Raw genomic sequence first — 13,122 nt, forward strand, 5'->3', positions numbered from 1 at the left:
CATAAGAACATGGGTTGATCCATTCATATGGAAAGAATTTTGATTCTTTCCCCCCATCATGTGTAACGCTTCAGTCATACTGCCAAGGTTGTCCCAATAAAATATGTCTTGTTTGTATAGGAACCACATCACACATTACCTCATACTTATAATTACTAATTGAAAATGGGACTAGGACTTGTGTAATACCCAGAATTAATTTTGAAAATTTAAAATTAATGTATAAGATATAATTTTTAAATTTATAAATTTTTATTCAATGTAAAAATTAGGAAAAAATAGGTGGAGGTGAAATTGAAAACAATTTTGGAAAAATGGGTGAAATTTGGGTTATGTGGGTATTTTTAAAAGAAAAATCAGGAACTGCAGGTCAAAATACAATTTTTAAAAAATGTACTGTGTAAGACCGCCCAATCAGTAGTCCCAACGAACCAGAGCACGCCGCGTGGCAAGGAACACTGACTCGGTGCTGCGAGGGAGCTCATGTTGACAATCGGCGTGCCCGGCATCGGACGGTCCTGATTTGTTCCCGCACGAGTTGACGGTCCGGATCCGTTCCCTCCACAGGCACGATCGGACGGTCGTGATTAAACGCGATGAACGAGCTAGATTTGCTTCCTCTTTAAAGCAATCGGACAATCTAGATCAAACGCGATGGATGACCCAGATTAAAGTGAGACGGATATAATTACCTCACTTTACACTGAACCCTAACCCTAGCTACCAGCCCCCCGCCAAAAGAAAAGAACGAGTCGCCAGAGAATTGAGTCAACTACCGCCCACCGTTGCACCAGAGCAATCTCTGATCACCAAAAAAGGTAAAAAAATTTAAATTCCCTCAAATTTTAATTTTGAACACCCCCATGGCAAGATTGGAACAAAAAGACTGGTAGATTAGCCAAAAATTGCGGGTAAAGCCCGACCATATCGCCGCGGAAACAATAAAAGCCGCCTCCGATGAGCCCCTTCCCGATTCCCGTTTTGTGTGATTTTTTCACTATTGTAATCACCATTTTATTTTCTACAGGTTTACCGAAGAAAAATGTCCAATCGCGAAGGTGAGCTGGCGGAGCCGCCGCAACGGAAAATTTTGCCGCTTGTGAGTTTTTGTTTTTCAATTTTTTTGGGCCAACCGAGGCCCCTTAAAGTATTTTCTCACATGGATGAGTATAAAACTGACCGAAATCGGCCAAAACTTATTGAAAACGACCAGTCTGAGGCAAATTACTGCCGGTGCCATAGCACGGCGGCACCACCGTGCTAGAATTCTGAAATTGACCAGAAGAGATTTTTAACACCGATTTTAGATTTTTTGGAGTATTTTTAAATACTTGAAGCGTGTTTTAACCTCCGAATGAAAATTCATGAAACCCGGGGACTGCCAGTAGGCGTAACTGAAAGTTTAGTATTTCGGACATCGATTCGAGTAAGAATCTTTCACCTTATTCCCTCTTATCGAATTGAAATTTAATTATAAATAATACGGTATTTTGCGTAATTTATAAAACATCGATAATTAATTATAGGTTACTAATGGAGGCAGAACCAGTTATTTATTACTATTTTTCCTGTTTTAACTGATTGTTTAATCTTACAGTTTTGAATGATTAATAATACATTGGAATTGGTAAGATGATTTAGTTGTGTTTTCTTGATGCATGTATTGTTTATTTTGTGTGATTTACAGTTAAATTGTGAAACTGAAAATTAAATATGAACGAAAAATTGCTCGATAAGTACATGAATGAATGGTAGCCTTACTAAATATCCTAGGAGATGATGGACGGACCGGATACATATGGAACCCTACCGTGAATGTTGCCTCATACCGAACGGGATATCGAGGATTGGTATTTTTGTGTTCATATCGGACGGAGTATAGAGACGGCCTGTTTCACCCTCATATCAGACGAGGTATTGAATGATGGTATTTTGGCGCTCATACCGGATATGGTATGGGGACAACCTATTTCACCATCATACCGGATGGGGTATTGAGGGATGGTATTTTGGTACTCATACCGGATGGGGTATGGGGACGATATGTTTTACTCTCATACCGGACGGAGTATTGAGGGATGATACTTTTAGTGCTCACATCGAACGGGATATAGGGATGGTCGGTTGGTTGATAATGTTGAATAAGGGTTCATGCGTAGTAGGGATATCCCTATGGACCCCTATGGACCCCTATGGATACTAATAGGTAGATAAAAAGGAAAAATTATTGTTTTAGCTAATTAAAAATGAGTATGATGTTGTTTGTGTTATTGTCTCTATAGGTTGATTTTAGAAATCTCGTTACGGTAAGATACAATTAATTATTTTATTTATGATAAACGAATTTATTTAAATTAAGAACTTCATTAGTTATTTTTATAATTTTTACCTAACTTTATTTCTGTGTCGGTGAGTAGCGTGACATTCTTACTAGGCTAGTGTACCTCAGTCTTTCATTAACTATTTCAGATCAAGAGGACCAAGATCCAGATCCTGATCCACAAAAGAGTTGCGAATAGGATGCCCAGCTATTTACTTTCTATTTATTTCTTTGATTTTTTGTTTGTTCTTTTAACACGGTCATTCCTGTAATCCTATTGGGTATTCTGTATTATTGTGTAAGGAATGTAAATCCTAACTTTATTATTTCACTTCCACATTTAATTTAAGTTCCGGGCCGTTACAGTTGGTATCAGAGCTGCGTTCATCAGAACCATTCCTTGTACAAAATCCTTATGAAACATAAAAAAATAATGGATTATTACTCAACCATTCCTTATGAAATGCAGGTACAGATAGATGAGGAGAGGGAGACCCCCACTAAACCGAGTAGCCCGGGAGGGTTCGTTTCGAGAGAATGTGAACCGACTATTTAAGATGTTGGAAAGACTCACCACTGCTTAACAGGCTCGGGAGGAAAGGAGGAAGCTACCTAATCCTCCCCTGCTGTCACAGGTTGAGCCACCCCTACAGCGGGAGGATCCTGAGCCACCCAATATAACCTTGCTCCTCAACAGTAACATCTTGTACCACCAAAGTATGGTCTAGTGCCCCAACTGCATCAGCTGGTAGCACCACAGTATAGCCCGGTGCCCCAACTGTATCACCCAGCACCACCGCAGTACAATTCGATGCCTCCACCGTATCTAGTACCACTAGAGGGCCATCCAATCCATCCCCAGCACAATCTAGTCCCTCTTCCATGGGACCCAATTCCTCCCATGATGGACCCAAGCTACATTTAGAGGTATAAAAAATTAAACTCATCTACTTTTGCAGAGGGATCCTCTTTTGAAGAGGTCGAGTACTAGTTAGCTGAGACAAAGAAGGTCTTCACGACTCTTTGGGTGATTCCCGAACAGAGATTCATACTTGCCACCTACATGCTGGTGGGAGAGGCAGGTCGCTGGTGGAAACTCAAGCAGGCTATCCTACTTATTCTAGTCACTTGCCAATAATTTTTTATGGTTTTAAATGCATAGTACCTCCCAGAGCATCTCCGACATCTGAAAGAAATGGAGTTTGTACACATGGTCCAAGGTGACACGACTGTATCAGAATATACCCGAAAGTTCCTAAAGTTGGGCCAGTATTCCCTTGAGAGCATGATGGATGAAGGCAGAAAGGCAAAAAAGTTCGAGTGGGGTCTCCGCCCTGAGATTAGACAGCAGTTGTATGTGTTCGAGCAGTAGGGAATCTTAGGCTCTCGATTTCACACCGCATACCAGCAGCTACTGCACCTCTTCAGTAGAACAAGAGACCTAGGCCAATGACTCAGGCTCCTCCTCAGATTTCAATAACAGAACACGGTCGGACTTGTTAGTACTATGAAAAGGATCATGGGGACCGATTATGCTATCGCCTCAATAATACTTGCCACATATATTGGAGTGCCCAGTATTACGCGAGGGAGTTCTGAGGAATCAGAACTCGACCAGACCTCTTATCCAAGGTAGAGGTTACAACCTCACTCAGTAAGATGCAGAAGCCAACCCAGATGTGATACAATTTACGTATACTATCTGTAATCATCTTGAATATGTTTTAATTGATATTAGTGCCTCACATTCATTTGTTTCACATGCTTTTGCATCAAAGTTAAATGTATTACCTAAAATAGTTGATTATGTATTGTTCGTGTCTACTCTTGGGAGTATGACACTACTGGAGAAGGTTATATACAGAGCCTGTATCATAGATATAGTAGATAGAAAATTTATTGTGAACTTAATAGAGATTGACACGGGGGACTTTGATATAATTATAGAAATGAACTGGCTAGCGGCGTATCACATCACCGTAGATTATTTTCATAAGAAACTTGTATTCAACCCTCCTAATGAAGAGTCAATTACAAATTAATAAAATTCTTTAAACATTATTCCCTTATGATAATTTTTCCTATTATTAAGTATTTTAACTCGGCTATTTTCTCCAACTAGACAAACTTAAGAAAAAGATTTATATTCGAGAGATTCTGGTAATCCAAGAATTTTTGAATGTGTTCCTAGATAAACAATCTAGACTGTCAGTTTACAGAGAAGTTGAATTCACCATAGATCTTTCACCAGGAACTCAGCCTATTTCGGTTGCCCATTACTGCATGAGTCGTATTTAGATGGAGGAGTTGAGGAAACAGATTAATGAATTACTGGATAGTGGATTCATCTTACACAATGTGTCCCCTTGAGGTGCTTGAGTCACATTTGCAAGGAAGATGATGAGATGTTAAAATTATGTATTGACTACAAAGGACTAAACAAGGTCACGATCAAGAACAAGTACCCCCTCTCCAAGATCGATGACCTTTTTGATCAGTTGCAGGGTGCCCGAGTCTTCTCCAAAATAGATTTGCGTTTAGGTTACCATTAGGTGAAGATCAAAGTAGAAGATATTTCCAAAATAGATTTTTGAATCAGGTACGGACACTATAAGTTCTTAGTCATGCCATTTGCACTAATCAACGCACCAGTCATCTTCATGGATTTGATGAATATGGTTTTCAGAAAATTCCTGGATCAGTTCGTCATTGTATTTATCGATGATATCCTGGTCTATTGAAAAAGTAGAAAGGAATATGCTCACCATCTTACTTAGGTTTTACAGGTTATTAGAGAAAAGAAATTGTTTACAAAGCTGAGTAAGTATGGGTTCTGGCTCAAGTAAACTATCTTCCTAGGGCACATCATATCAAAGAATGGAGTATCAGTGAAACCCCAAAAATATTGAGGCAGTGCTCGACTGGGAAACATTAACATAGGTCAAAGAGATTCGTAGCTTTCTGGGAATAGTAGGTTATTACCTCAGGTTCGTGGAAGGATTTTCTAGCCTAGCCGCTCTTTTGACTCGGTTCACCAAGAAGAACGTTAATTTTGAGTGGAACGAAGACTGTGAAATGAGTTTTTCAGAACTAAAGAAGTGGTTGATTACTGCACCTGTGTTGGCCTTGCCGAGCAGGACAGGGGGATATACAATTTATAATGATGCCTCCTACCTGGGGTTGGGTTGGGTTCTGATGCAGTATGGGAAAGTCATAATCTATGGGTCTAGGCAGTTGAAGAGTCATGAGAAAACTACCCCACCCATGACTTAAAACTTGCCGCGATTATCCACGTTTTGAAGACTTAGCGCCATTACTTGTATGAGGAGATCTTTCAGATCTATACCGACTATAAGAACTTAAAACACATATTTATTCAAAAGAATCTCAACATACATCAGATAAGATGGATAGAACTTCTCAAGGACTACAATTGCAATATTTTGTATCACCCAAATAAGGGCAATGTGGTAGCCGACGCATTCAGCAGAAAAAGTGCAGGTATATTAACTCACTTAATAGTTTCAGAATGTAGGGCAATAGGGGCCGCACAACAGGTACGACTCTAGAACCTGAAGAGAGTTGCATGTTTGGCCCACCTGACTGTTCAACCTAAGTTGATACAGAGAATAAAAGAATCTCAATCCACCTATTCTACAATATCTGCCCTTAAGAAAGATGCAGAACAGGGAGTAAATTCAGAATTTCAAGTCTCTGCTAATGGGTTGCTTAGATTTCAAGACAATGTGTGTGTTTCATGTGACAGTAAGCTGAAAAAGGATATCATGACCGAGACCCATAACTCAAAGTTTTTCATGCATCCCGAAAGCACCAAGATGTATCAAAAGTATGCGACCCCAATTTTAGTAGAACGAGATGAAAAGAGATGTAGCCAACTTTATTTCCAAATGTTTGGTATGTCAATAAGTCAAGACAAAGCATCAACGCCCAAGCGGGCTACTTCAACCATTATCAATTCTGGAGTGGAAGTGGGAACATATCACAATGGATTTTGTGACAAGATTGCCTAAGGCACGCTGGGGACATGATGTCATTTGGGTAATTGTTGACTAGCTCACAAAGTCTTTCCACTTCTTGGCCATCAATATGACCGACCCCTTAGACAAGGTAGCAAGAATATATATTCGGAAGATAGTCAGGTTACATGAAATACTAGTGACAGTAGTGTCCGATAGGGACCCCAAGTTCACTTCTCGGTTCTTGTCTAGTTTTCAGCAAGCTATGGGAACGAAATTGTCCCTTAGTACTTGATTCCACCCTCAGACCGATGGACAATTAGAAAAGACGATCCACACACTGGAGGATATGCTTCGAGCTTGTGTTCTTGACTTCGGGGGCCATTGGGATGATCATTTACCCCTAATAGAGTTCGCCTACAATAACAGCTATCAAGTAAGTATCGGCATGGCTCTGTACGAGGTGTTGTATGACCACCTATACAGATTGCCGATCTGTTGGGAAAAGGTGGGTGATAGAAGATTGTTCAGTTCAGATCTTGTGGAGGAGACTACAACCAAAATAATTAAGATCAGGAAGAACATTCAGACGGTTTAGAGTAGACAAAAGAGTTATACAGATATCCGGATGAGGAATTTGGAACTTGAGAAAGGTGATCGGGTATTCCTTAAGGTTACACCTCTAAAGAAAAAATCAGTACGTTTGGCAAAAGGGTGAAACTAAATCCCTGGTTTATTTGGCCATTTAAAATCTTAGACAAAATTGGTACCGCCCACCTATATTCTAGCACTGCCTCCAGAACTATCTAGGGTGCATAATGTGTTTCATGTGTCTATGCTACGCAAGTACAACTTGGACCCCTTTCACGTCTTGATCCACGAGCCATTTTCACTTCAGGAGGATCTGTCCTACAAGGAGGTATCGTTCGATATTGTAGACCGAAAGAGCAGAGTACTCTGCAACTGAAAAATTTCTCTCGTTAAGGTCCTATGACAGAATCACACACTGGGAGATGTTACATGGAAGCTAGAATAAGACTTCAGAGCCCAGTATCCTTAACTGTTTGATTGAGTGAGAGAGAGATAAATTTGAGAGACTAAATTTCTTTTAAGGGGAAGGATGAGAGTTGTAATACCCAGAATTAATTTTAAAAATTTAAAATTAATATATAAAATATAATTTATAAATTTATGAAGTTTTATTTTATGTAAAAATTAGGAAAAAATAGATGGAGGATGAAATTGAAAATAATTTTGAGAAAAATTGGTGAAAATTTAGGTTATGATGGTGTTTTTTAAAGAAAAATCAGAAACTGGAGGTCAAAATATAATTTAGAAAAAATATGCCACGTAGGACCGCCCACTCAGTAGCCCCGATGAACCGGAGTGCGCAGCATGGCAAGGCACGCTGACTCGGTGTCGCACAGGAGGCCACGCTGGCAATCCGCGTGCCCGCGATCGGACGGTCCGAATTTATTCCCACGCACATGGACGATCCGGATCTGTTCCCTCCTCAGGCACGATCAGACGATCGTGATTAAACATGATGAACGATCTAGATTTATTTCCACTTTAAACGCAATCAGACGGTCGAGATCAAACGCAATGAACAGCCCAGATTAAAGGAATACGAATATAAATACCTCACTTCACACTGAATCCTAACCCTAGCCGACAGCCCCCCGCCAGAGAAAAAAAACCAGTCGTCAGAGAAGGGAGTTGACCGCCGACCGCCGCCGCGCTAGAGCAACCTCTTACTGTCAAAAAAAGTTTAAAAAAAATCATTTGCTCGAAATTTGGTTTTGAACACCCACATGGCCAAATAGGAGCAAAATGACCAGTTGATGAGCCAAAAACTGCGGGTAAAGCCCAGTGGCACCGCCGGAGAAAAAATCAAAAACAGCCTCTAATGAGCCCCTTTCCGATTCCTGTTTTGTGGGATATTTCCAACGTTATAATTACCAATTTATTTTCTATAGATTGACTGAAGGAAAACGCCCAACCACAAAGGTGAGCTGACCGAGCTGCCGTACCGAAAAATTCTGTCGCTAGTGAGTTTTTATTTTTTTGACTTTTTTTGGCCAACCGAGACCCCTTATCGTGTTTTCTCGCAAGGATGAGTATAAAACCGGTCAAAATTGGCTAAAACTAGTTGAAAATAACCAGTCCGAGTGAAACTGACACTGTAGGTGATGGTGCTAACGCCGGAGCACGGCGACGGTGCCGTGCCGGAATTTTAAAATTGGCTAGAAAAGATTTTTAACACCGATTTTAGATTTTTTGAGGTATTTTTAGGTACTTGAAGCGTGTTTTAACCTTCAAAGGAAAATTCAAGAAACCCAGAGACCGCCAGTAGGCACAGCTGAAAGCTTAGTATTTCGGACATCGATTCAAGTAAGAATCGCTCACCTTATTCCCTATTTTGGAATTGAAGTTTAATTATAAATAATACAGTATTTTGTGTAATTTAAAAAATGTTGATAATTAATTATAGGTTACTAATGGAGACGGAACTGGTTATTTATTACTGTTTTTCCTGTTTTAACTGATTATTTGATCTTACAGTTTTGAATGAATAATAATAAACTTGAATTGGTAAGATGGTTCAATTGTATTTCCTTGATGCATGTATTGCTTGTTTTGCGTGATTTACAGTTAAATTGTAAAATTGAAAATAAAATGTAAATGGAAAATTGCTTGATTAAGTGCATGAATAAATGGTAGTCTTACTAGATATCTTGAGAGATGGTGGACGGACCGGGTACATAGGGAACCTTACCGTGAACGTTGCCTCATACTAGACAGAGTATGGGGACGGCCCGTTTCACCCTTATACCGGACGAGGTATTGAGGGATAGTATTTTGGTGCTCATACCGGACGGGGTATGGGGACGACTAATTTTACCCTCATACTGAACGGGGTATTGAAGGATGGTATTTTTGGCGGTCATAACGGACGGGGTATGGGACCGGCTGGTTGATTGATAATGTTGAATAAGGGTTCACACATTGTAGGGACATCCCTATGGATACCAGTAGGTAAATAAAAAAGGAAAGTTGTTATTCTAGCTAATTGAAAATGAGATTATGATGTTGTTTATGTTATTGCCTATATAGGTCAGTTTTGAAAATCTCGCTACTATAAGTATGTAATGAATTATTTTATGATAAATGAATTTACTTAAATTAAGAGCTCCATTAGTTATTTTTATAATTTTTACCAAGCTTTATTTCTGTATTGGTGAGTAGCGTAATATTCTTATTGGGTTAATGTAGCTCACTCTTTCATTAACTATTTCAGATCAAGAGGACCAAGATCCAGATCCCGATCCAAAAAAGGGTTGCAAATAGGATACCCAACTGTTTACTTTACATTTATTTCTTTAATTTTTCGTTTGTTCTTTTAGAATGGTTATTCCTGTAACCATATTGTATATTCTGAATTATTGTGTAAGGAATGTAAACTCTAACTTTATTATTTCGCTTTCGCATTCAATTTATAATTTTTTTTGAAGTTCCGAGCCGTTACAACTTGCTTGGTGACTTTGACTTTCTTACTGTTATTTAACCAGTATAGATTATAGGGATGTGAGTGCTTTATACGAGACAATCCTACCCTATTTACAAGTAAAGTATTGGCTACATTAGTACAATTCCCTTCATCGATGATGATGTTGCAAAACTTTTTGTTCACGAAGGATCTAAAACAGAAGATATTCTCCCTCTGATCAGTACCATCGGGTTTGACTTATATGTTCAAAGCATGCTAGATCACAAACATGTCCCCCCGCACTAGTTACATGATGTTTTCCTTGCTTTCAGCTACTAGGGGTAACTCTTCCTACTCATTATCAATGTCATGATCACTAACCACATTCCCATCATCCCGTAAGATCATTGTCTGTTGATTAGGACACTGGGATGTGATATGTCCAACTCTTAAATACTTAAGACACTTTACAGTACTCTATCTGATAACAAGTGTTTTAGGATTACCTATTAGGTTAGGGACAAGTGACTTGTCCTTTTTATCCTCAATCTGCTAGTCTCATATCTTTTAGGCCATCTAGGATTGAACTGAGGGCTGAGATTCATAATCTCCATCGTGTTTCTCCTCCTTTTTAATTGTCTCTCGATCTTAATAGCCTTATATACTATTTTCTCTAAATCAATGTAGTTCTATAGTTCAAGGATATTGACAATCTCCTAAAAATTGAGCCATAGTAACCTTTGGCCTTTTTTCGACTCTAGCTTAAATCATAATGATCTTAATTTTTTTATGATATTCCTCTACAGACTTAGTGCCCTGAGTAAGGCATTACAACTTCTGGTTTATATCTCTGTCAAAATAGGATAGCACAAATCTTTTTCGTATGATAGATCTTAACTCTCTCTATGTTAAAACATATTCATCTCCATCTTGTTGTCATAGGGCAACTAGCTGATCCCACCATACTAAAGCATAATTAGTAAATTCAAGGGTGTTATGGCATCTGAAGATGCACCTGACATTTTTTTCCCAGTTAAGGTATGCCTCAACATCATTCTTCGTTCGGAAGGGTGATATATGTGTCTTGAAGGAGTTAAGATCTTTATTTTTCTTCTCCCTATGATATTTCCTCTACTATTGAGTTCCTTATTATCTCTTTCCCTATGACATCCCCCTCTACAATTAACATCATCTTCATCATAGGATCCGACCTCATTTGACACTACTTGATGTTAGGCTTAGCTATGATGTTGTCCCTTTTCTAACCTATCCATTTTTGCAGTCATGTTACTCATCTGGACACTTAGTTGGGTGAACATATCCAGGATTGTTTCTTCCATGGTAATAAGTCAGTTATTCGCACTTTAGTGAGACATAGTGAAATGATCGGCAAAGAAAAATGTTAGTGAAACAAAATTTCACTCCCTGAGCTTTACTCGTATTTAGTTCACAGTCTCTTACACTATAGCTTCCTCCACCAAGTTGAGCATCAGGAACCATATTCACTTAATCAGGACCTGCAGGTTAATCTTAAAGACTCAATGAGGAATTCTAAAAGGAGTCTTGTTTTTAGAAGCTCAAATTAAACACACAGAAGAAGAAATTGATGTGTTTTAATTAAATGCTAAGTAACTGGAATCAAATAGCTACTTATATGTATTTTGGAACAAAGCACAATGAAGGATAAAGACTTGAGCATAAAGAAATGATTCTTAACTTAAAGCATAAGGGACCCAATTAATCCCGATGGATATAAAAAAAATATTACTCCTAATTATACTACCCCAATGAAGGCTACACTCTACGAGCAATTAAGTTTCTTTTATGCCAAATATATACAAACTCAATGATGCAGTGATTACAAATAAATGTGGGAGCAATGATTTTCAGGCGTCTATAGAGACAGTTAATCTTCCTTGCTCGTGCAATGTGAAAATAAAAGTTTTCACGCACACCTGATAGGTGAGATAATATTTTTTTGACGAATCAAAAGTTTTCACTTGTTGGGCGATTAATTTTTTTGACTAATTTCACAAACACACTACCACTTAAAGGAACAAACTGGATAAGATCAAATGGTATGTAAACCACAAACAACACAGATTAGCAACAATGTGTTTTAATTACTAATTATGCAAAAATATAGTGCAAAACAAAATAACGTAGCAGTCTTAATAAGGGGCATAAACTCCAATACCAAATGACGCGAGATGGAGATGGATGACTCTATGGATCGAAAACACCTTGATTATGAACCCATTATATTCAGCAATTCAAAATTTAATCACCTAAATTCAATATTCCCTACTGGAATCACAATCAATATATTGAAGGTTTATCCAGTAACTGAAAAATAAAAATAATATGGAAAGACGCCACAACTTACTCAACAACTCAACTTAAGCCTAATAAGCATAACAAACATGGATGTTATATTTAACACTTAATGGCCTAACCCTAATCAAGTTTAGGCCAAGACTCGTGAGCCTAACCCAATTTATATCTAACACTTGTAGGCCTAGCCATAGTCAAGCTTAGGTTAAGACTCTTGAGGTTGACCCAACTTTATATCTAACACTCATAAGCCTAGTCTATGTCATGCTTGAACTAAAACTTATGAGACCAACACAATCTAAGCTTAAAACTTACTACTGACAAATTGTATTCAATCGTATGTTAAAACTAAGTCAAGCATGATAAAGGTTTTTCAACCTTTAACTCTTATAATCCTTATTTTTATATGCTTCTATTTTTTGATATCATCAATTTACATTATTTTTAAAATAAATTAGTAGACTTGGCAATTACGAAAAGTGCACATATCAGGTGAAAGAATATTCTAAGAATGTAGGGAAGAGGGTTTCACCTCACTATACTTTTATTCATTGGCAAAAGTGTGATGATCTTGTTCAAGTAATGAAGGAAACAAAGTGGAAATCAACTTTTTATAACACTAGTTAATAAATATGAAAAGGTGGTTACATCCCCTCATTAGGTATCATGAGGAACTCTTTAAGTAGATGATAAACTACCCCTAAGTGCAAGAGGACCTTAGCTAAGACTAAACCATGGTGGAAAATAACCTAACTCAGTAACTTAAGAGACAAATAGGAAAATCCAAGTTTGAAGATGCCTAAGAGACACTAAGAAGAACATAGAAGAGGTGAATAACAATTTGGCCAACCCTAGTAAAACTATCATATCTTATGTAAAGCTTGTAAAAGGCCTTTTTTGAGAAGCTAAAGATAAATTGCTCAATGGTGAAATTATGAGCTCAAATATATTGTTGAGTGTCCTTTATCTTATACTTAGATATATGAGTATTTTCAATTAAA

The sequence above is a fragment of the Carica papaya genome, chromosome 7 (genome assembly GCF_054855325.1).
Source record: "Carica papaya isolate Zhongbai chromosome 7, ASM5485532v1, whole genome shotgun sequence".
Lineage (NCBI taxonomy): Eukaryota > Viridiplantae > Streptophyta > Magnoliopsida > Brassicales > Caricaceae > Carica > Carica papaya.